Source organism: Triticum dicoccoides, chromosome 2B, assembly GCF_002162155.2.
Source record: "Triticum dicoccoides isolate Atlit2015 ecotype Zavitan chromosome 2B, WEW_v2.0, whole genome shotgun sequence".
Lineage (NCBI taxonomy): Eukaryota > Viridiplantae > Streptophyta > Magnoliopsida > Poales > Poaceae > Triticum > Triticum dicoccoides.
The window spans coordinates 822523638-822548409 of NC_041383.1; the positions used below are offsets into that span (position 1 = coordinate 822523638).

Consider the following 24772-nt stretch of genomic DNA (forward strand, 5'->3'; position numbering starts at 1 on the left):
GAGCCTTCCCGCCTCCCGCCCTCCTTGCCGCCGTCCATAGCTCCACCAGGCAAAGCCTGCGCGGCAGGGCGGCGGCGGGACTTCTTCCCCTTCAAGCATCTCCACCGGCGCGGGACGGTTGGATTGCGAGGAGCCGCTGGGTTGCGTGGGGTCCGGCGGCGCGGCGGCTGGGCTACCCTTGTCGACGCTGTGCGCGGTGCGGTGGCGGCGGCGAGATCCCATCGCATTGTGTGGTGATGGCTATGCGACAGGAGGTTGCGGGTGCCGCCGGGTTCAGATCGGATCTCGATCTGACGCTGGACACGGTCGGCCGGCGCGGGATGGTGGTCTTCGCCACTGGCTGCGTCGGATCGTCTGATTCGACGCCTGGAATCTACTACGGATGTCTTCTCGACCCCATGGAAATCTCGTCTATGTAGGTTTCGGTTCTTGGCTCGCTGCCGGATCCGGAGCAGACGAAGTTTGGTGGTATAGGATGGGGACCGGAGGAAACTTTGGTCGACTGAACCGGCCCGGAATCGGTGACGTCCCTCAAACGTCGTTACCTTCCCGGAGGTGAAGCCGAGGTCCCTCCTATCCACCTCTGAATACCTCCCGGACGAAAGTCCTAAATTCAGATTGGATTGGGCGGCAGCGGTGTCTTGCGTGTCGTAACCTCCATGGAGGCGCCGTCTTGGGAGGCTCAGTTGTTCGGGGAGAGGTGCTAGGGATGGTGGACTCCGCATAGCTCGAACAACGATGATGGTGTGGAGGTTGGCAGGAGGAGCGACGTTGTATCTACCGCGTCGATGACGACGAGTATTGGCGGCATGGTGCAGCTGCATATCGACGACGGATGCGGCTAGATGGACGAGCGCAGAGCGGTGGAGTTGTCTGGCGCCATGTTGGCGTCGACGGCAGCGAGACCGGGCAAGGTTGATGCAGCAGTACAACACTGAAGATGAATTGGTGGCAGGTGGCTGCGACGGCCTCATACTCGGCAGACGTCCTGGTTGAGGAGTGCACCGGACTGGTGGGTGCCCAATACCCGGGAGGCGTCCTGGTTGGGACCTCAGGTCTTACATGTTAGGTTTGGATGCGAGGTGTGTTTGGTATTAGGCCCAGACTATCAGCGCCCCTTCATCAACTGGTTAGGAGTAGCGAAAGATGTTGCCTAGATGATGGCTTTAGTCTTACTGTTGTATGACTTTGTACGGTCTTGTGTGAACAATTAATAAAGTGGCTGCATGCATCGTCCAGATGCAGAGGCCGGGGGTCCTCCTTCTTTTTTTAAAAAAATTAATAGATGTTACTACCTCCATAGTGGGTAATAATATAAAAGTGGTAACATATTGATCTTCGTTTATTATTTTGTAGACTTGTTTTACATTGAGAAGCAATATGCGATAGTAATATATTATGTTACTCTATTTGTCTCTTCCCTTATTAATTACTTGTCACCTTATTATTTTTGCTTATGTGACATGTACTCCCTCCGCCCGAAAATACTTGTCATCAAAATGGATAAAAGGAGATGTATCTAGACAAGTATTTCGGGACGGAAGGAGTATGTTACTATCTATGCTACTCCTACTACTATGACCAGCCTTATGTATGAGCTTGTAGCTACTAGATCCAAATCCCCAATTTATTTAGGTAGCTACTAATTGAAGTAGTATCAACCGAAGAAATTAAGATCACTCACCAATATACAGTATTATGTATGCAAATAGAACACAGTAATTATGAGTTTGACCCTCCTTTTAATGCATGTACGTGCCGCTTAACAGCACAGCTGCGAGCCGCAAACTTGTGGCAAATGGATCTGCCAGAGAGCAGCTGCGATGAATTAATGATGAATCCGCAGACAGCGATCCACATAAGCAAACTGAAAAAGAGCAGCTTCTCAAATTGAATTGAAGCTAGCGAGAAGACCACCTGCAATTTGAGATCTTTTCGATGAAAAGAAACTGATAATTACTAGTACCTGGACAATACTTTCAAAACATTTCCTCGGGCTGCTTGCTGCTTCGTGAAGGCAATGGAGACTCGGAGTGAAGGAGGAGATGATGTATGGTGGACGGGCACTCTGGGAGAAGCGATACAATAATTTGAGCTGCACCTAAATTACCACGTGTTGGTTGGGTGGGTTGGTGGGTGCGTGCCACTGCGATCATCATCACATCCCACCCACTTGAGTGGTCGACTGACTCAGTGTTTTTTCTGTTTTTGCATAAAATGACTCATGGAGTTCTTATTTCATTCACTGACCCCTTTTAAAACTTATTTCGTGGCCTAACCCTCTAGATTCGCGCCAATTTATTTACCATTTTTAATAAACATGATAACGCCAAGTTATTTGGCGTCATCTAGTTCCCGCTGGAGTCAAATTCGACGTGGCAGTCTGTGGTTGGATGGTTAGATGGATAGTGGTATCCCTAGGCCATCAGGGTTCAAATCCTGGTGCTCGTATTTATCCTGGGTTTATTTCAGGATTTTCGGCAGCACGCGTTGAGTGGGAGGAGACGTTCTCGTTGACTACAAGGCCCCTACCCCGCAAAAAAAAAGACTACAAGACCCCTACGGTGACTTCGTAATATCTCGAAATGATATGCTGGCTCAGTCTCTCGGAGGTGCTCATAAGGATAGAGTGTGCGCGTGTGTTCATAAGGTGAGTGTATGCGCCTTTATATGAGTGCTTACATCTGTACTGTGTTCAAAAACAAAAAGCCAGATAGGTTGGCGTGTATCATTCCGAGAACATCTTGTTATTGAAACACGACTACCTATATGGCGCGGATGTGATTAATTCCCGTAAAAAATTAGGGCAGTTTCACACGACTACCTATATGGCGCGGATGTGATTAATTCCCGTAAAAAATTAGGGCAGTTTCACACGACTACCTACATGGCGCAGATGCGATTAATTCCTGTAAAAAAAATGAGGGCAGTTTCACGCGACTACCTATGTGCTGTGGATGCGATTAATTCTCGTAAAAAATGTGGGTGGTCTCCTCATTTGCCTCCCTCGATAGATACATGCATTTTTTGGCTGGCTTCACAAGGAATTAATTCTATTATATTATTAGATTGATGTTGCTATAACTTTGTTATGCTTCATGTTTATCACTAGGGCTCAAATGCCATGATTTCAGAACTAAACCTTTTATATTCTCATATTTGAGTTACAAAAATGAGAAGAGCTAGGACTGAGTCGTAGCGCAGAGTTGTGAAAAGAAATAGAAAAATGCAGCCCGTTAAGGGTTTTCCCTTTTCTATAGCTAGGACTGAGTCTGGTCAAAAGAAAGAAAAATATAGGCCTACAACAACAAGGCCCAGGCCAGACATTGGGGGACGGGCGGAGAAAGCTACCAGAAAAGGGAAAACCCTATTCGGCGCTGCAGGCACCAGTTAAGGGCAATTTTCCTAACCGGCGCCTGCAGCCGCGTTAGGTGGGCTGGCCCATTTATCTATTTGTAGGTTTCTTTGTCTCTCGTGCACCAATTGAGGAGAAGCTTGTCCAACATCGTTTGAGATGGTTTGGGCATATTCAGCGCAGGCCTCCAGAAGCTCCAGTGCATAGCGGACGGCTAAAGCGTGCGGAGAATGTCAGGAGAGGGCGGGGTCGACCGATTTTGACATGGGAGGAGTCCGTTAAGAGAGACCTAAAGGATTGAAATATCGACAAAGAGCTAGCTATGGACAGGGGTGCGTGAAAACTTGCTATCCATGTGCCAGAGCCATGAGTTGGTTGCGAGATCTTATGGGTTTCACCTCTAGCCTACCCCAACTTGCTTGGGACTAAAGGCTTTGTTGTTGTTGTTGTTTGTTGTTGTAGGGTTTTTTGTCTCTCGTCTGCAAAACCGCAAAAGAAATGCGTGGCGGGGTGAGACGAACTACAAACCTCCTGTTTCAAGGAGCCATGCACTAACCACCATACCAAACAACCTCGTCTGCTATATTTCATCTTTCTCGTCCATTTATTATTTCTACTCTTTTTTTCTTTTTTTCCTTATTCTTCTTCCTGGTTCGATGGACTTTTACTATGAAATTGATGAACCTTTTTCTAAAAGTTGATGAACTGTTTTTCACATTTGATGAACCTTTTTCATATTCGATCATCTTTTTCTCAAAATCATTGATTTTTTTTAAATTTGATGAACTTTTTCTTAATTTTTTTATTTTTTGCTAAATTTGATGAACTTTTACATAATTTATGAAATTTCTAAATTTGAAGAACTTTTTTTCAAATTGGTGAACTTGTTTTCAAAGTCGATGAACTTTTTACAAAAGGTAACTTTTTTTTGCAAAGTCGATGAATTTTATTCAAATTCGTGAACCTCCTTTTCTATTTCGATGAACTTTCTTCTCAAATTTGATGAACTTTTTTTTCAAAATTGATGAACTTTTTTCAAAATCAATGACTTTTATTAAATTCCTTGAACTTTGTTTTCAAATGAGATGAATTTTTTCAAATGTGATGAACTTTTTTTCAAATTCAATGAATTATTTTCAAATTCACAACCTTTTTCCATTTTTACGAACTTTATTCAATTGGTACAAACTTTTTTTCAAATTTTTTATTTCTTTTAGTTCATGGTTTTTGTGAATGCTTTTTCAAACTTAAATTTTTTTATTCAAATAATTTATAGCTGGTATATAATACTACTATATGTTTAACATTTGTACTAAAGGCAGGGACAAATAAAGTTGTTTCGTCAAAAGAATAACAAAGTTAGCCTGTCCTACTGGTTAACGTGCGTGGCATTCTAGTAAAGAGCCAGAGTTCGATTCCAAGTCCGGCCCAATAAACATCTAATATTTTCCTTCTCGTTTTGCCTCTCAACAGCTTGCTCGGCCGGCCCGCTGCGCGTCGCGCGCGGGCGCCAGTAGCACGAACCGGATTATTCTTCAATTGCACAAATCTTATTGCAAGTTTAATCCTGTGATTGTAAACCTAGATGTGAGGTAGCTATTTCACATCTAAATGTGAAATAGCAAAACCGTTTAAAAAATCACATTAGCTATATTTCAGTCGATTGAAAAAATGGTTATGGTTATGGTCAGTCGATTGTGTTTTACACATACACGCGTACATTATTGCATGCATGCATGCATCTAGTGCGTGCGGGCCGGGCGATGCGGCCCCTGAGAGCATTAAGGAGGAATGTTTGTGGAGAGTACTAATAAGGATCAACCCAACGACCTTGTTTTACCTTGTTTTAGCGACATCTTTTTATGAATCATGTCAACATACAAGTCCAAAGGTTTTTTATGTCTCTTTTTGGTGTCTCGTTTATTTTGTTCGTTTTCTTTTCATTTTTAAATGTGCGTGCGCGCACACGTGCATGTGTGGGTGTGCGATGTCGACGTCGAGGTCACCCTCTTTTTCGATATTATAAAAGACATTTCATGCTTATTGTTGCACATTCTGAAAAGATGCAAACTTTGTATAAATTGTATGCAAATTTTGTCAGTTTTTGTTTTAGTTTTCTTTTTCATTTTGTTTTAATTTTTGAAGGGTAATACTAGTGTCACTAATTCATTCTTACTCAGAAAAATTTATTATTTTGCATTTTGTTTGTTCTTTAAGGATTGTACCAAACTACCAATGCCATCAATTCATTAATTCTTAGAAAACTTCTTTTTTGCAAAAAATTCACTGTTACGTACGTATTCTTGCATATTATAAAAATATGCAATTGTCATGTAACTTGTATGCAAATTTTGTCATTATTTTTTCCATGTTTATTTTCCTTCCATCTTAAAGGGTAATACCAACGCCACTAATTCATTACCTCGGAAACTTCATTATATTTATTTTGTTACTATTCCTCAAAAAAGTTCATTATTTTAAAAAAAAATTCATTTTCATTGTATGTTCATTCTTCTTAAAAGGTAATACCAATGAAATTGATTCATTCTTTCTCAAAAAACTTCATTGTTTTAAATTGGTTTTGATTTTTATTTAATTTTATTTTAAGATTAATATCAATGCCACTAATTCATTTCTTCTTAGGAAACTTTGTTTTGCAAAAATTTCACTATTACATGCTTATTCTTGCACATTCTACAAATAAGCAAATTCTCTATAAATTGTAGAACTTTTTGTCATTATTTGTTTTCTTTTTATTTTTCATTTTATTTCCTCTTAAAGGGTAATACTAATGCCACTAATTCATTATTTCTCAGGAACTTCATTACTTTGTTTTTTAATTTTAATTTTATTATTTTTCTTTCCTCTTTAAGGGTAGTACCAATGCCACAAATTAATTATTTCTTATGATTTTATTTTATTTTGCAAAAAATCCACCATTATGTGCCTATTCTTGCATATTATAAGAGGACGCAATTTCTGTGTAAATTATATGCAAATTTTGTAATATTTTTATATTTTCTTTCTTCTTAAAGGGTAATACTAATGCCAATTATTCATTCTTTCTGAGGAAACTTCATTATTTTGATTTAGATTTAGATTTAGATTTTTATCTTCTTGAAGGGTAATACCATTACCTCTAATTCATTCTTCCTTAGAAAACTTTATTATTTTGATTCTTAAGTTTTGTTTTCATTTTGTATATGCTTATTCTTGCATATTATAAAAAAAATGCATTTTTTTAGTAATTTGGTTGCAAATTTTGTCATTATTTTTATAAATATTTTTATACTTAAAGGGTAATACATATGCCATTAACCCATTCTTTCTTAAAAAAAATTCATTATTTTTATTTAGTTTTAGTTTTCATTTCATGTGCTTCATTTTTAAGGGTAGTATCAATGCCACTAATTCATTCATTCGTAGAAAACATTTTTGGGGAGATAACTATATATGCTTATTCTTGCATATTATAAAAAACACAGTTTATGTGTAAACTGTGTGCAATTTTTTATCATTATGTGTTTATTATTTATTTAGTTATTCTTCTTTTATGGACCAATGTCACAAATTGATTATATCTTTAAAAACTTCATTTTCTATTTCTTATTTTAATTTTGTTATATTAGCATGGAGGAATAAGGACGCTAGATAAAGTAGAAGTTTTTATGCTACTAACTCCGTTCTTTTATGTAAGGTGTATTATTTTGAGCGCGGTTACAAAAATACCCTTAACTAATTAGGTAGTTAGTAGCTTAATTAGCGGCAACAAAATAATTAGCGACCTAATACAAGGCAACTAAATCTCGTAGCACCAGAATAAGATCAATCTCCACGATCCCGACAGCTACATGCGATGTGTACTTGCCGCCGCCGCCCAGCCACCCCTTTGTGTCGTCAAGCCGTCATCCATAGTTTTCATCTTAATGTCGAAGTCGGCCATCAGATTTGAAGGGATGAACTCCCGAAGACCTTTCGGTGACCTTCGCCGTCATGGAGCCATAGGGGTCACTATAGCAACAACCATCATGATCTTGATCACCAAAAACAAATCATCCCGATCTGAATTAGGGCAACCACATCAGGACGATGAACAATACCGGCCGCTCAATTACAGATCAGGAGCAGAGGCCGATGGCCATGAAGGTAGTTGATACGTCTCCGTCGTATCTATAGTTTTTGATTGTTTCATGCCAATATTCTACAACTTTTATATACTTTTGGCAACTTTTTATACTATTTTTGGGACTAACATATTGATCCAGTGCCCAGTGCCAGTTCCTGTTTGTTGCATGTTTTTTTTGTTTCGCAGAAAATCCATATGAAATGGAGTCCAAACGCGATAAAAACTTATGGAGATTTTTTCTGGAATATATGTGATTTTTGGGAAAAAGAATCAACGCGAGACGGTGCTCGAGGAGTCCACATGGACGGAAGGCGCGCCCCGGGGGGTAGGGCACGCCCCTAGTCCTTGTGGCCACTCCATAAGGCGGTTGGTGCCCTTCTTTCGCCTCAAGAAAGCTAATATCCGGATAAAAATCGTGTTTAAAATTCAGCCCAATCTGAGTTACGGATCTCCGGGAATTTAAGAAACGGTGAAAGGCCATAATCTGGGAGCGCATAAACAAAAGGAAAAAGAAAGAGAAAGATCTAATCTCGGAGGGGCTCTCGCCCCTCCGCCGCCATGGAGGCCATGGACCAGAGGGGAAACCCTTCTTCCATCTAGGAGGAAGGTCAAGGAAGAAGAAGAAGGGGGGGACTCTCCCCCCTCTCTCCCGGTGGCGCCGGAACGCCGCCAGGGCCATCATCGTGACGGTGATCTACACCAACAACTTCGCCGCCGTCATCACCAACTCTCTCCCCTTCTATGCAGCAGTATAACCTCTCTTTTACCCGCTATAATCTCTACTTAAACATGGTGCTCAACACTATATATTATTATCCAATGATATATTGCTATCCCATGACGTTTGAGTAGATCATTTTGTCCTATGGGTTCATTGATGACCGTGATTGGTTCGAGTTGGATGCTTTATTATTGGTGCTGTCCTATGGTTCTCTCCGTGTCACGCAAGCATGAGGGATCCCTGCTGTTGGGTTTGCAATATGTTCATTATTTGCTTATGGTGGGTGGCGTGAGTGACAGAAGCACATACCCGAGTAAGTAGGTTGTTTGCGTATGGGAATAATGAGGATTTGATACTTTAATGCTATGGTTGGGTTTTACCTTAATGATCTTTGGTAGTTACAGATGTTTGCTAGAGTTCCAATCATAAGTGCATATGATCCAAGAAGAGAAAGTATGTTAGCTTATGCCTCTCCCTCATATAAAACTGCAATAGTGATTACCGGTCTAGTTATCGATTGCCTAGGGGCAAATAACTTTCTCGTGACAAAAAACTATCTACTAAAACTAAGCTAGTTTCTTCTTTATCTAAACAGCCCCTACCTTTTAGTTTACACGCTCTTTATTATCTTGCAAACCTATCCAACAACACCTACAAAGTACTTCTAGTTTCTTACTTGTTCTAGGTAAAGCGAACGTTAAGTGCGCATAGAGTTGTATCGGTGGTAAATAGAACTTGAAGAGAATACAAATCCTACCTTTAGCTCCTCGGTGGGTTCGACACTCTTCTCTATCGAGAAAAGGCTACAACTGATCCCCTATACTTGTGGGTTATCAAGACCTTTTTCTGGCGCCGTTGCCGGGGAGCAATAGCGTGGGGTGAAAATTCTCGTGTGTGCTTGTTTGCTTTATCACTAAGTTGACTTTATTTGTTGTTCTAAGTTGTTCTCTATCTTTAGTTATGGATATGAAACACGAAATACCAAAAAATTTAGGTGTACTTGCTACTCATGTAGATGGGGAACCTCCTAAAACCCTCGTTCTCATTATGTGAAAGATATTATGCACTACTTTAATAATTCTGAAAAAACCCGATTCAACTGTATAATGGGAGATACGTTGGATCAACGTGAATACTTTAGGGATTATTGCTTGACTCAAAAAGGGAAACTTTTATGGGATCTGCATTGGTATGCTTGGAATTTATGCCAGAGATATGATTATACTTGTTGCTCTAGGATGAAGGCTCGACACCTTCCCTTTTCTTCTAGATTTAATGATATGCTAATGGTATATATGATTATTATGATATGGAACGAATAGAAGAATTCGTAGCTTTTAAGGGTGCTTATGAAATTGAATCTTTGTTTGAAAAGTATGAAGCCTTTGATGATGATGTTTATAGGCCTGAAAATTTTGCTATACTTAATTATTGCTATGAGAATTATGAATACAATCCCGATATCGATGCGGTTATTGAGAAAGTCTCCGCTGTCCAAGAAGAGACTAATATGTTGCAGGAATCTATGAAAGAAGAAAATGCTGAAATTGTGAGCTCATTGGATGAAAAAGGTGATGAGGAGAGCGAAGAACAAAAGGAGGAAGAGCGGATTAGCTACCCGTGTCCACCTTCTAATGATAGTAACTCTTCAACTCATACATTGTTTAATTTCCCTTCATGCTTACCGAAGGATGATTGCTATGATCCCTTTAATTCGTTTGGAACACCCCTTTTTGGTGAACTTGATGCTTGCTATGCTTGTGGCCATGATGCCAATATGAATGATGCTTATGGAGATGAACTTGCTATAGTTCCTTATGTTAATAATGAAATTGTTACTATTGCACCCACACATGATAGTCCTATTATCTTTTTGAATTCTCCCAACTACGCTATATCGGAGAAGTTTGTGCTTATTAAGGATTATATTGATGGGTTGCGTTGTACTATTGCACATGATGATTTTGATAAATATAATATGCATGTGCTTGCTGCTCCTACTTGCAATTATTATGACAGAGGAACTACATCTCCGCCTCTCTATGTTTCCAATACGATAAAATTGCAAGAAACTGTTTATACTATGCATTAGCCTTTACATTGTGTGCATGAATTGTTCTTTTATGACATGCCGATGCATAGGAAGAGAGTTAGACTTCGTCATTACATGATATATGTTACTTTGTGCTCACTACTAAATTACAAATCATTGTTAATTAAAATTGACTTTGATATACCTTGGGATCCAGGTGGATCCATTACTTGAGCTCTATATGCCTAGCTTAATGGCTTTAATGAAAGCGCCGCCAGGGAGACAATCCTGAAGTTTTAATGAGTCATTTATTTCTGTCGAGTGCTTTTATAAAGTTTAAAACCAAAAAAATAAAGTGGGGAACCTAAAACTTTTCAAAAAGAAAAGTGAAAGTAAGAAGGACGAGCATCGTTGAAGTGGGGGAGCTCCATGAACTTTTGTTCATGCCCATGGAAACTTTGCAAATCTTGAATTACAGAAACTTTTCAAAGAAGAATTATCCCCTTGTATAAATTTATTGTATTATAAAAATAATGTGCCAAGATTTGCCTTTAGGATGATTAGATTGCTTGTTTGGTATGTGAAGTGGAAAAACAGAAACTTTGGCTGTAGCGTGAATTTACATTTTTTACTGGAAAGTCAAACGGTTCCGAAACTTTTTGAAAGTACTTCAATACAAATTGTTTATTTTTCCTAATGTTTCAGAATTTTTGGAGTTACAGAAGTATGGTAGATGTTCATATTGCTACAGACTGTCCTGTTTAAGACAAATTCTGTTTTTGATGCATTGTTTTGCTTGTTTTGATGAAACTATCGATTTTATCGGTGGTATAAGCCATGGAGAAGTTATAATACAGTAGCTACAATGCAAAAATAAAATATGAATGTGTTTGTAACAGTACTTAAAGAGGTGATTTGTTTTATTATGCTAACGGATCTCACGAGGGTTTTTGTTAAGTTTTGTGTGATTGAAGTTTTCAAGTTTTGGGTGAGATCACGATAGCTGAAGGAATAAGGAGTGGCAAGAGCCTAAGCTTGGGGATGCCCGAGGCACCCCAAGGTAATATTCAAGGACTCCCAAGAAACTAAGCTTGGGGATGCCCCGGAAGGCATCCCCTCTTTCTTCAAACGATCATCGGTAATTTTACTTGGAGATATATTTTTATTCGTCACATGATATGCGTAAATCTTGGAGCATGGCGTGCTTTTTCTTTTTCTTTTAGTAATGCACCATGCTAGTATGAGATAGTCCTTGGTTGATTTATAGAATGCTCTTTGCACTTTGCTTATATCTTTTGAGTATGACTTTATAGAATGCTTCATGTGCTTCAATTATATCATTTGAAGTTTGGATTGCCTGTTTCTTTACGCATATAGAAAACTGCCATTTGAAGAATGCTCTTTTGCTTCACTTATATTTGTTAGAGTATGGGCATATCTTTTGTAGAAAGAATTAAACTCTCTTGCTTCACTTATAACTATTTAGAGAGTCAACAGGAATTGGTCATTCACATGGTTAGTCATAAAATCCTATATAAAACTTGTAGATCACTGAACATGATATGTTTGATTCCTTGCAATAGTTTTGCGATATAAATATGGTGATATTAGAGTCATGCTAGTGAGTAATTGTGGATTGATAGAAATATTGTGTTAAGGTTTGTGATTCCCGAAGCATGCACGTATGGTGAACCATTATGTGATGAAGTCGGAGCATGATTTATTTTTTGATTGTCTTCCTTATGAGTGGCGGTCGGGGACGAGCGATGGTCTTTTCCAACCAATCTATCCCCCTAGGAGCATGCATGTAGTACTTTGTTTCTATAGCTAATAGATTTTTGCAATAAGTATGTGAGTTATATATGATTAATGTTGAGTCCATGGATTATACGCACTCTCACCATTCCATCATTGCTAGCCTCTCTAGTACCGCATAACTTTCGACAGTGCAATAAACCCACCATATACCCTTCCTCAAGACAACCACCATACCTACCTATTATGGCATTTCCATAGCCATTCCGAGATATATTGCCATCCAACTTCCATTATCATCATATACATGACTTGAGCATTCATTGCCATATTGCGTTGCATGATCGTAAGATAGCTAGCATGATATTTTCATGGCTTGTCCGTTTTTTGGTATCTTTGCTATGCTAGATCATGCACATCCTGGTACACTGCCAGAGGCATTCATATAGAGTCATATTGTTCTAGATATCGAGTTGTAATATTGAGTTGTAAGTAAATAAAAGTGTGATGATCATCATTATTAGAGCATTGCCCCAGTGAGGAAAGGATGATGGAGACTATGATTCCCCCACAAGTCGGGATGAGACTCCAGAGGAAAAATTAAAAAACAAAAATAAAAAAGAGGCCAAAAAAAGAGAGGGCCAAAAAAAAAACAAAAAAATGAGAGAAAAAGAGATAAGGGGCAATGCTACTATCCTTTTACCACACTTGTGCTTCAAAGTAGCATCATGTTCTTCATAGAGAGAGTCTCCTATGTTGTCACTTTCATATACTAGTGGGAATTTTTCATTATAGAACTTGGCTTGTATATTTCGATGATGGGGTTCCTCAAATGCCCGAGGTCTTCATGAGCAAGCAAGTTGGATGCACACCCACTTAGTTTTCAGTTTGAGCTTTCATACACTTATAGCTCTAGTGCATCCGTTGCATGGCAATCCCTATTCACTTGCATCGATACCGATTGATGGGCATATCCATAGCCCATTAATTTGCCTAGTTGATGTGAGACTTTCTTCCTTTTTGTCTTCTCCATTAATTTGCCTAGTTGATGACGAGCAGGAATTAAGCTGGGGGATGCTGATACGTCTCCGTCGTATCTATAAATTTTGATTGTTTCATGCCAATATTTCTACACCTTGTATATACTTTTGGCAACTTTTTATACTATTTTTGGGACTAACATATTGATCTAGTGCCCAGTGCCAGTTCTTGTTTGTTGCATGTTTTTTGTTTCGCAGAAAATCTATATCAAACGGAGTCCAAACGCGATAAAAACTTACGGAGATTTTTTTGGAATATATGTGATTTTGGGGGAAAAGAATCAATGCGAGACGGTGCCCGAGGAGTCCACAAGGACGGGAGGCGCGCCTTAGGGGGTAGGGTGCGCCCCTGGTCCTTGTGGCCACTCCGTAAGGCGGTTGGTGCCCTTCTTTCGCCTCAAGAAAGCTAATATCCGGATAAAAATTGTGTTAAAATTTCAGCCCAATCGGAGTTATGGATCTCCGGAAATTTAAGTAACGGTGAAAGGCCAGAATCTGGGAGCGCAGAAATAGAAGGAAACAGAGAGAGAGAGATATCCAATGTCGGAGGGGCTCTCGCCCCTCCGCTTCCATGGAGGCCATGGACCAGAGGGGAAACCCTTCTCCCATCTAGGGGGAAGGTCAAAGAAGATTAAGAAGGAGGGGGGCTCTCTCCCCTCTCTCCCGGTGGCGCCGGAACACCGCCGGGGCCATCATCGTGATGGCGATCTACACCAACAACTTCACCACCATCATCACTAACTCTCTCCCCTTCTATGCAGCGGTGTAACCTCTCTTTTACCCGCTGTAATCTCTACTTAAGCATGGTTCTCAACTCTATATATTATTATCCAATGATGTATGGCAATCCTCTGATGTTTGAGTAGATCCGTTTTGTCCTATGGCTTCATTGATGCTCGTGATTGGTTTGAGTTGCATATTTTATTATTGGTGCTGTCCTATGATGCTCTTCGTGTCGCGCAAGCATGAGGGATCCCCGTTATAAGGTTTGCAATATGTTCATGATTTGATTATGGTGGGTGGCGTGAGTGACAGAAGCACAGGCCTGAGTAAGTAGGTTGTTTGCGTATGGGAATAAAGTGGACTTGATACTTTAATGCTATGTTTGGGTTTTAACTTAATGATTTTTAGTTGTTATGGATGTTTGCTACAGTTCCAATCATAAGTGCATATGATCAAAGAAGAGAAAGTGTGTTAGCTTATGCCTCTCCCTCATATAAAATTGCAATAGTGATTACCGGTCTAGTTATCGATTGCCTAGGGACAAATAACTTTCTCGTGACAAAAATCTCTCTACTCAAACTAATTTAGTTGCTTATTTATCTAAATAGTCCCTACTTTTTATTTACGTGCTCTTTATTATCTTGCAAACCTATCCAACAACACCTACAAAGCACTTCTAGTTTCATACTTGTTCTAGGTAAAACGAACGTTAAGTGCGCGTAGAGTTGTATCGGTGGTCGACAGAACTTGAAGAGAATACAAATCCTACATTTAGCTCCTTGTTGGATTCGACACTCTTATTTATCGAGAAAGGCTACAACTGATCCCCTATACTTGTGGGTTATCAGCAGTGCATAGGGATTATGTTGTTTTTTATTCAACTAATTAGATATTATCAAAATAAATCTCATAACTGATGTAGTAATTAATATTAACTTTGTGTTATTTTTGTTGCTAATTATTTCTATATTGGTGGTCAAACTTAGAAATGTTCCAGTGCAAGGATCTGAGTGGTATCTGTAGCAACTCGAAAAGAAATAGTGAACTCCCAATTTTTGATCATACCTGGATACTTTCCATTTCATGAAGCCTATCAATTATATTCCGTGCACTAGCTGGCCTCTTCTTTGGATTGAACTCTCTGCACTCTAAAGCAGTCTCATAGCATACTCGTATTTGGTCGCATAGCTTGTCTCGTTGTGATCTCTCCAATCTATCAATCCAACTTTCAAGTACCTAAATAATTGGAGCGGTGAGTTATGGTGTATGAAATCAATCAAGAACATCCTTCCATATAGGATACTCGAATATGTATAGTATATTGCGTCCCAATAGATTGCATCAAACTAACAAAAACATTCTAAAAAGTAAATTGTGTCCCAATAGACTCAACTCATTTCCTTGTTGGATAGAAACAAATAGAATAAAAGGTAAAATCCTTGTTCGCAATAATAACAAGTTCATGTTTTCCCTTAGCAAGTGGTACTTTTACCTTGATTTTTTGGGTGGTGGTGTGGTGTTGTATGCAACATCTCAAACTAATGTGTAATAACAATATGCGAAGTAGAAGCATGGCAATTATTCTAAAGTTAATCCTTTTTAGCCAAGAGGGAAATTGTGCTTTATTTTAGTAACAATGGTATATATGTCTCTTACATCCTCAGTATCTTGATGCCCCTTCTGTCCAGTCAGTATTTCTATGATAATAACACCAAGACTATACAAGTCACCGCTGCATGCGATTTCACCCCCTTCACGATGTTCTGGTGCCAAATATCCCCTGTATGAAAATATAAAAGTTTTGACTGATTCATGTACAAAGAGAGTGCAATTTGAATAACAGAGCACAAAAGACTGAACTTTCAAAAGAAGTGATCTTGCTTACATTGTTCCTATTATAGTTTTGGTAATATCCCGGCTTTGATTTTCATCGAAGCATCTTGACAGTCCGAAATCAGTAATTTTCGGTATCATGTTATCGTCGAGCAGTATATTGGCAGGTTTCAGATCCATGTGAATAATACGATTCTCATGAAGGTACTGTAGACCCACACAAATCCCTTTGATTATTTTATAGCATGTTGCCCACTCACGATTTGCATCTATAAAGGGGAGAGGACAAACCGGGTTGATGACTTGAGATACTTGATGTCTTAACTTTTAAATACTAGATGTTATATGGCGCATTATACAATTGTAGTATATTAATGAAGAAGATAAAAAGAAAAGTTAGAGGCCACTTGGTCGTACCTTTGATATACTTTTCAAGACTCCCTTTAGGTATATATTCAAAGCAAAGCAATCTTTGGTGGACATCTGCCATGACACGTTTTCCTTCGTACCATGCAATATTTCCTTGTCTATCATCACAATATCCTAGAAATCTTACTACATTTTTGTGCTTTACACGCATGAGGCATTCAATCTCTCGCCAAAATTCGTTTTCATCCATAACATCCTTCAGCAGCTTCTTCACGGCGACCGCCCTATCGCCAAGAATTCCCTGTCACTCACAGATGTTAGCATCGCATTGGTTTGAGCTTTTAGATCGATCGTGATTAGGATTGGAACACTCATGCCATGTTTAATACCTTATAAACCACTGCAAATCCACCGCTTCCAATCTCTTGGTCATCAGAGAAATCACTTGTGATGTCCTGCAAAAGTGATAATGGCAGGGCCTTGGGCTCCACGATTTCCTGGACTAACATCTGCTCTAGGTCACTTCTTGCAGTACTAGCTTTGCGCTCCATTTGCAACCAGTGTGTAATTAACCTGGAAACTGGAGCAAAGTCATTGTGTATGTATGAGCTTAGACTACCAATAGTGGAAGTAACATAAGTTGTAACATCACACATATATGTAGCCAAAATAGATGATGTGATAAGTAATTAATGAGAAAAGGGAGGCATATGGTAACATCACACTATGGGTAACATCACTCAAGTAGCTAATTAATGAAGTAATATCAGCCGATGTTTACAGTACCGGAGAAAGTAGGATCACTCACCTATATATTATGTATGCAAATAGAACACAGTAATTATGAGTTTGACCCTCCTTGTCGTGCATGTACGTACCGTTTAACAGCACAGCCGCTAGATGCAAACTGGTGGTAAATTGGTCCGTGAGAGCGCTGCGATGAATTAACGATGAATCGGCAGATGGCAGATCCCCACAAGCAAACTGAAACAGAGCAGCTTCTCAAAGTGAATTAGGGCTATATCCAGAAGACCATCTGCAATTTGAGATCTTTTCAGTGAAAGGAAATTGATAACTACTAGTACCTGGACAATCCTTTCACAAAAACATCTCTCAGGCTGCTTGCTGCCTAACGAAGGCGATGGAGATTCAGAGTGAAGGAGGAGGAGGTGATGACTGATGAGCGTATCAGGTCGACGGGCACTGTGATACAATAATTCGAGGTGCCTCTAGATTGGCACATGTGGGTTGGGTGGGTTGGTGGGTGGGGTGCCATTGCCATCAGTATCACATCCCCACACACTTGTGTGAGTGAGTGGGCGGCTGGCTCGCACCACTACTCTTTTTCTTTTGCGGGCCCACAGCTGTAGACTCAGAGGCCGAACCATCTGATCATAGCTAGTTTTGCACCGAAGCCAATCAGCTCTGTATTGTACTCCCTCTGTCCGAAAAAGTTTGTTCCTGAAATGAATGTATCAAGTTAGTACTAGATACATCTATTTAAAGAACAAGGTTAGGGCAAGCTTTTCCGGACGGAGGAAATAGTACGTATTTAGTTACCTTACCAGCCAGTCCACCTGAATCCAAATAAAATCTGTTGAAGATACTACACTAAACCCGTTGTCGAGCGAGACGGGCACACCTTCTCACGAAAAACGATCCGGTTCTTCTCTAAGTTCAGTTGGGCGTTCTCCTCTTTGATTGGGCCACGAGAAAAATGCGCACGACACTTTCAGGCCAAGGACACTTTGAGAAAAAGGGATACAATGAACGAGAAATGGTGGCAACTTTTAATCAATTCATTCAAATTGGTCAATTTAGTACCGCTTAGGGCGGTAGGTATAGTTGGAGGAGAAATGAGAGGAGAAAGAAAAAAAAGCAGGCTACAAGCTTATAGCCGGCTGTAGCACGGGTCCAACAACCTTTGTGGGAGAAAAAAGTGGGTCATATATTAAGGATAGTGCATATTAGTATGACTGACTTTTTCAACACTGCCCCTATACATTTCAAACACTTTTCCGTAAACACTTTTTCGAGAAACCAGATCAAATTCATGTAAACACGACGCATTTCATGCAAACCGGACAAAAACATTTACATTTTCGACATATTTTAACTAAAAAAAGGTAACACTATGTACACGCTCGGCGGCACAAAGCTCCATTCCAACAACATAGATACACTACACTAGTCTATGGCCTACCGCGGCGGATCTCTTGGTCTTCCCCATGTCCGACAGCCTGCTCATCGGATTGCCGGGAGCCTCAGAGGAATATTATTCCCCCGTATCTTTCCTATGTTCGATTGCGCCGCTCATTGAGTGGCAATGGGGTGCTTCAGCTGGAGGGAAAGGGGGGACTCCCCCGCTTCCGTGAAGCCCATGTGGGCCGGGGTTCAACGATGGTCTGCGCTAAAGAACCGGGCAAGTCACCGGCTATGCAAGCCACCGACGCGCCGGCGGTGGCCTTCCTGGGATCCATGCGGTGGTGGCCTCCTGTGTTTTACTATCCCTCGATGTTGGCGGCAGACGCGGACGCACTCGCCGCCGACTCATCGATCTCCGCATAGACGACTTCTTTTTCCACCAACCGGGTGTGGTTCCGCCAATGTTGGCGGTGCATGGCACGCCCTCTAGCCTCGTCCATGGCAGCAACGGTAACAATTTCGCCGTGCTCCCCGCATACCTTCCTGAAGCAACTCGCCATTCCTCCCCGAGCTGGCTTGGAGCAGCAAGTCACTGAACCACGTGCCGGCTTGGGGCGGCAACTTGCTCCATCGGGCTAGGTGATGGAGGTGGAGCAGCCAGTTTCCTGGCTCGTATCTGGCGGGCTCGGCGGGCCACCCAGCCGGCTTTCATGCCAGTGAACTCCTCTTCCTACTCGCTAGGTGCCATGGAGATTGTGCATAAAATGGTGCAAGCAGGAGATGGGAGCAGAGGTGTGATGCGGGATCCCGGTGCTTGGCATCGTTTAAATAGCGGACAGACGGGAGGAGCTTGCCTTACATTCCGTTTAACGCCGACCCGCTTGTGAACGGACGTGTGGCCGGAGTAGGTTTCTTGGCTTCCATGCGGGTTTAATGGAGGAGTTTGAATCTGGCGAGGATGCATGTTCAGCTGGGCATGCAGCGGGTGGCGCCGTAGGCCTGTGCGCCGCTTCAATGGCAGAGGCAGTGAGAGATCACGTCCGCCTTGAGTCAGCTTCAATGAGGAGCGGCCGCTCAACAACAGTATTAAAGCGGGCAGCTGGCGCCTGGTGGGAACACACACACATGCAAGGGGGAAGGGTTTCAGGTGGGTCAGGGTGGTCAGAAGCGGTCGTGGGTCACGCTTGCAAATTCCCCACACGTTTGTCTCCGGTTTGGAGAAGAAAGTATGTCATGGCTGCCCTGCGGACTGATACAGGCCCTCGTTGGATGACTTCTGCGGTCCGGACATATGCGGGCGGTTTAAGGGTCGGCGTTGGAGATGTCCTAATCATGCTCTTACAATATTATATAGAGTCAGGTCATTTCATTGATTAACCGCGATATTTATGGGAATTGATTTGTCATCATGAGGTGTTAGGGCATCTCCAAAGCCGATTCTTAAATATCTTTGGTATATGATCATTTTTATGCGCGAACGTGGTCTGCGGATATGATGCGGGAGAGAATCATCCAATGCTAATCACAAAGTTTGATTGGAAGGTGGAAGAGTAGGTGGGACCATGCATGTGGTGTGATATTTGTGATTTGGTGTCCTATTAGGAAGAGAGAGAGGAGAGGAGGACCATGCATGTGCGGTGGGGCAGAGAGAGAGAGAGAGAGAAGAGGAGGCCATGCATGTGATTGGTTAAGTGCATGTCCGAATTTCGGAAAAACCCTCCACGTTTGTTGCTAGGATACCGAAATCTGTACGTCCGAACTACTAAGCGGATATATAAGGCTGCCCGTAATGGGGAGTATCATATGCTAGTATTATATAGATGATACTAGTGTATGATACTAATTCTATAATGCATGGCATCATAAATTAGTATCTTAGATTGCCTTATTAGTTGTCATGCATGACACAAAGTAGTGCAAACATTCAATATCCAGAAATAAGAGATGAATGTTCCTACAAGGCTCCTCAGCGATTTGGATTCCTGGCCATTGGATCTGGCTGCTTGATGCGATCCGGGCCATCGGATCGAGTCGTTGGATGACCTACGCCGTCGGATCAGATCCTTGGAACTGTAGGCATGAATAGTGATAGAAAACTTCTGCCACCGCGTGTAATTCCAGTGCCCCTGAGGGTATTCTCATCATTTCGCTTTCTGGGGGTATAAAAAGGGGCCACGCCCGTGGAGAAACCTAGCCGGCTCCTGCTCCCTCGCTCGCTTCCAGCCCTCCCGCAGCTGCCTCCCTCTTTCCCGCGCACCCGCCTCCCTTCCTCTTCCTCCCGCCCCAGCGCCGCCACTACTGCATCCTTCCCCGCCGCTGTCCTCCTCCTCCCCTCACGTCCTCCTCCTCCCACTCCTGCCACTGCGCCCACCCACCTTGTCACCGCCGAGGACGACGGCTCCGGCTCTGGCTCCTCCTACCGGGCCGCCGGGGCCGAGGAAGGCAGCCGGGGGGCCGCCGCCCGCGCCTCCCTCTCCTCTTCCTCTCTCCCCTAGCGCCGCCGCCCCTGCCTCCTTCCCCGCCGCCGCCCGGCCTCCTTCTCCTCTTCCTCTCGCCCCTAGCACCGGCGCCCCTGCCTCCTCCCCTCATGTCCTCCTCCTTCCACCCCTCCGGTCTGGCGCCGCCCAACCATGGAGAGCGGCCAAAGGAGCAATGATGGCCAGCCCCTGCCTCCTCTCCAGCACGTCCAAGGATCCATAGGTATGTGTCTATTTTGTTCTGTTCTTGGTCATTGGCTGCTGCTAATATTTGACTTTTGCTTTCTTTTTCCTGCAGATTAGTCCACAATTACCTGATTCTCGTCCTTCTGGTCAAACCCCTGGTAGGCGCCTCCTTCGATCTGTGCGTGCACGTCATCTATTTGCAGCCTCGCGCGTCTTCTTTCACGGATCTTCAGGTCAACCCCTCTTCTCCTCCTTTCCCCTCTTCTTTCCAGACCTAGGTGTAGGATTGTATGGCAATATGCATTTTTGGCCCCGCCCTGTTCTGCTTGTCGGTCATGTCTTTTCTGGTAAAAGCCAAAAGTATTTTTATCTTTGTGCATTGGATGTTTCTAGTTTCCTTTCTTTCGTGCTTGTTTTTAGTGGAGTCTAGATATATGTCTTTTGTTCCTTGTCTGCATACTGGTAGGGCCTATGTTTGTGGGTCCTTTCACCTTTGTGCATGGAATGATGGTGTTTTTGTTCATTTGCTTGTTTTATTTATTGTTTCTTTTTACTATGCTCCTACGATTTAAAAAATAACCGAGTCAAGGGTGCCATTATCTGAGTTTCCAAATCTTGAATAGCAATTATGGTTTAATCAATTTTTGCATTAGTGAGGAGCCGGGGTGGCCACACAAGCAGAATGGCCACACAAGGTGTTTTTCTCAATCAGATCACATGCATATCTTAAAAATTATACAATAGCAAGTATGATTTACAGATTATTAGATATTATCTGCCTATGCTTCATGTGGTTGCAGTGTTATTACATCTAGATCTATTGTTTACATGTGTGCTGATTTCTGTGACTAAAGAGACTAGCAGTTCTGTCAATGGTGCTAAATGCTTGCAGCTAGGAAATACCAGTCCCCATACTGAAAGGCTGGTCTATTTTATGTCTCGAGTTGAAAGAACATATCTATTAGGGCTTCTCATCATATAGCAGAAATAATTAAATTAGAAGCTGAAGCAATGACTCAAGGTAACAGAGACGAGCATAGAAAAGCTTTGCTATGGGATGCCATATTTCTGTCAGGCACATGAATTCTTATTCTGAAAAAGTTAAAAATTTGACATGCCACCAGTTTGTAGGTTATATCCTTTCGATCTATAGGCTATAGTTGACTACATTTACGCTGCTTTTTTCTCTATATATAGTTCAGATGCTTTCTACATGCTCTTGCTCTTCATAGAGAATCTATTTGTCAGGCCTACCACTTTACCGCCACCAATCTGCATAGACACTCGGTAATCCTCAAGCCAAGTGTCAGGCTTGGACTCTCCAGTGAACTTGCTGACTCCAGTCGCCAATCTGAAGTTGGGAGGAATCACTGCAGCCCTGATGGCTCTGCTGAAACATTCTGGACCCGAAACATGAACTCTGATGCCAGTCGGACGATCTCTGTCAAGGCCCTCCCTGTGCGCTCTGTTCCGGTCGATTAACCCTTGAACGAGAATAGATCTCGCATCAAAGCCTAGCTCTCTTGGGTTGACCGGTACTCTACTCTCACCACTGTGAGGGTGTCTGTCATCGTATTGCCGAGGCACTTATGATCCACTCGTTGGAGGAGGCGTGGGCACTCAACGACGGTCGTCATGGCTGAGTCGGTGATCATGCTGCCCATGGTTCCTGTACCGATCCTGCTGATGCCCACGACCTTCATGCCGCAGGGGCGATCTTGGGCTGTGGGCCGACTGAACTGTATCCGCCATCACAGACCTACTATGACTCCTATTCCACAACTGAGACACTGTTGTGTTCTGTTCTCCTGCTACCCGGAGTAAGACTCAGATCTGCATCAAACCTCTGCCAGCCTCTGACTGGGAAGGCTTAATTGACTCTGCTATACGGGCCACAACTATGAGATTTTGAATCGGAGTGCGGTATACCTTAGGTTGAGGCGGAAAAAACTGTCGTCGACTGGACTCTGGGATCCGCTCCCGAGCACGCTCATCGAGTGCATGCTGAAGGTTCTCCAGTTGAGTGCGCTCAGCCAAATTAGCCAGGCGCACCTCTTCCAAGGCCCAAGCCTCGGTGGTTTCCCCAACGATGGGCGTGTGGAGTGAATCCATGTTGCGGCGACGAAGTTCTTCTCTTTGCTGTGAAGAGAGGGGTTCAGGACGGTACTCCTCGTGAATGCGCGACGCGCGATGGATCGCCGCCACCATCACCACGTCTTCGCGGCGGAAGCCAGGCGGACTACATGGTCCGTCGACCATCAAGACTTCAGCCGCAGGGTCGCTGCTATCCCACTCGGACGCGGTCTTGATGGAGCCAGTCAGAAGGTCGAACAGGCCGAAGAGAGTTTCGTCGGGCTCGATTGCCGCAACTTGATGAGTGGCCGGCTGGCGAGCCACCGCATGTTTCACTCACCGCTGAAGCCGCACCGACCGGATTGCTTGTGACGGCGAACAACGGGGAGTGAGGACACCATGGGAGTGGACCGATACTGGGTCGATGGCTGTCGGAGAAGGACGCCGCGTACGCACGCGCGAAAGTGCGTCGCCCCACGGACGGGGAGCGCCTCGATGTCAAGGGGAGATTCCTAAAGCCAGGTGGAGTCATCAGCGACGAAGATGAGCGCGCCGAGACGGATCTCACGGCCCTCAGCCAATCCACTGCCGGAAACCATGATGATAGGGATCGGAAAAATCGCAACTTCACCAAAAAGTCGCTAAGACACCTGCCCCACGGTGGGTGCCAACTGTCGTGGTCCTAAAACTGACAGTAGAATAGGGGTAGGTATGAGGAGGCAAGATCTCAGCTATGGTGAAGTTGTACACACAAGATTTACGAGTTCAGGCCCTTCACGGTGGAAGTAAAAGCCCTACGTCTCGGTGCCCGGAGGCGGTCGACTGGATTATATGCGTGTGGTGTTACAGAGGGTGCGAACCCTTGTGCCAGAGGAGGGGGTGGCTTATATAGAATGCGCCAGGACCCCAGCCATCCCCCGTTACAAAGAGTTCAATGTACATAAAAATGGGCGTTACTGATAACGCCAGCCTTAAGTGCCTTTAATGGCCTTAAAGACTACATAGTGAATACTCGCTCGTTGCTGTTCTGACTGACTTCTGGTCTTCTGTGGGTCGAGTGGTTTCTTGCATGGTCGAATGGTTGATTGGTCGTGTAATTTTCGGGATGGAGGGGTACCCGAGTGGTCCATTGGTCGAGTGGATTGCACTCGACATCCTTGTTGGGTACTCCCTATTGTCTCTTGATCTCCTTTCCTTCTAGGATAGTGACCTTGGGTAGGGCGTATAGGTCAGGCCTGTGACCCTACCCTAGGTCTGTATCCACATTAGCCGGCGCCGCAGTAGGCGTCGCCGCTGCCGCAGTACCCGAATTTGCTGCAGCAGAGACAGTTTGTGCACGTTGCGCGACCAGCCTGGGAGTCGCACTGCTGGGCGTTCACGGCTGTGGCGAGTGCCGCCACCCCAACCATGGCCAGGATGGCCCCCATCCTCGGGGCTCTCAGTACCGTGGGCATGTATGGCTTCATGATTGATCTTGGGTGGTGCCTGATGTTGGAAACATAAGCAATTTACCAAATGATTTTATTAACATAAAAACTAGATAAAGCATGACTAATATAATAGAGATAAAATAAGTCATGCTTTCTGACAGAGTGAAGGTAAATAACATCTGCATATATGAGCTAGAACCGATCATCTCTCGAGCACACAGTAGATCAAGATGCATATACGAGATAGATCCTAACATGTGTAGGGCAAACACTAGACCAAGGAACTGTGGCAGGACCTCTAACAGAAAAAACAAGAACACGTACTGGACAACAATCGGAGCAGAGGCACTGGTCTTGGGTTCGGTGTCCTCCATGTCGTCGAGGAGGTTGTCGACGTCGGGGAAGTAGTCGTCGGAGTCCGGGGCGTCCGTGACGAAAAAGTCAGTAGTCGCGCAGAGTGCTCCCCATAAACCTTATCACCCTTCTCCCGTACAGGACTCAAAGAGG

General features: G+C 43.1%; 1 pseudogene; it reads right to left on the reverse strand.

The window, feature by feature from the left end:
- Positions 1-14982, reverse strand: part of LOC119366633 — a 20909-nt pseudogene extending 5927 nt beyond the window's left edge.
- Positions 14983-24772: the final 9790 nt, after the last annotated feature.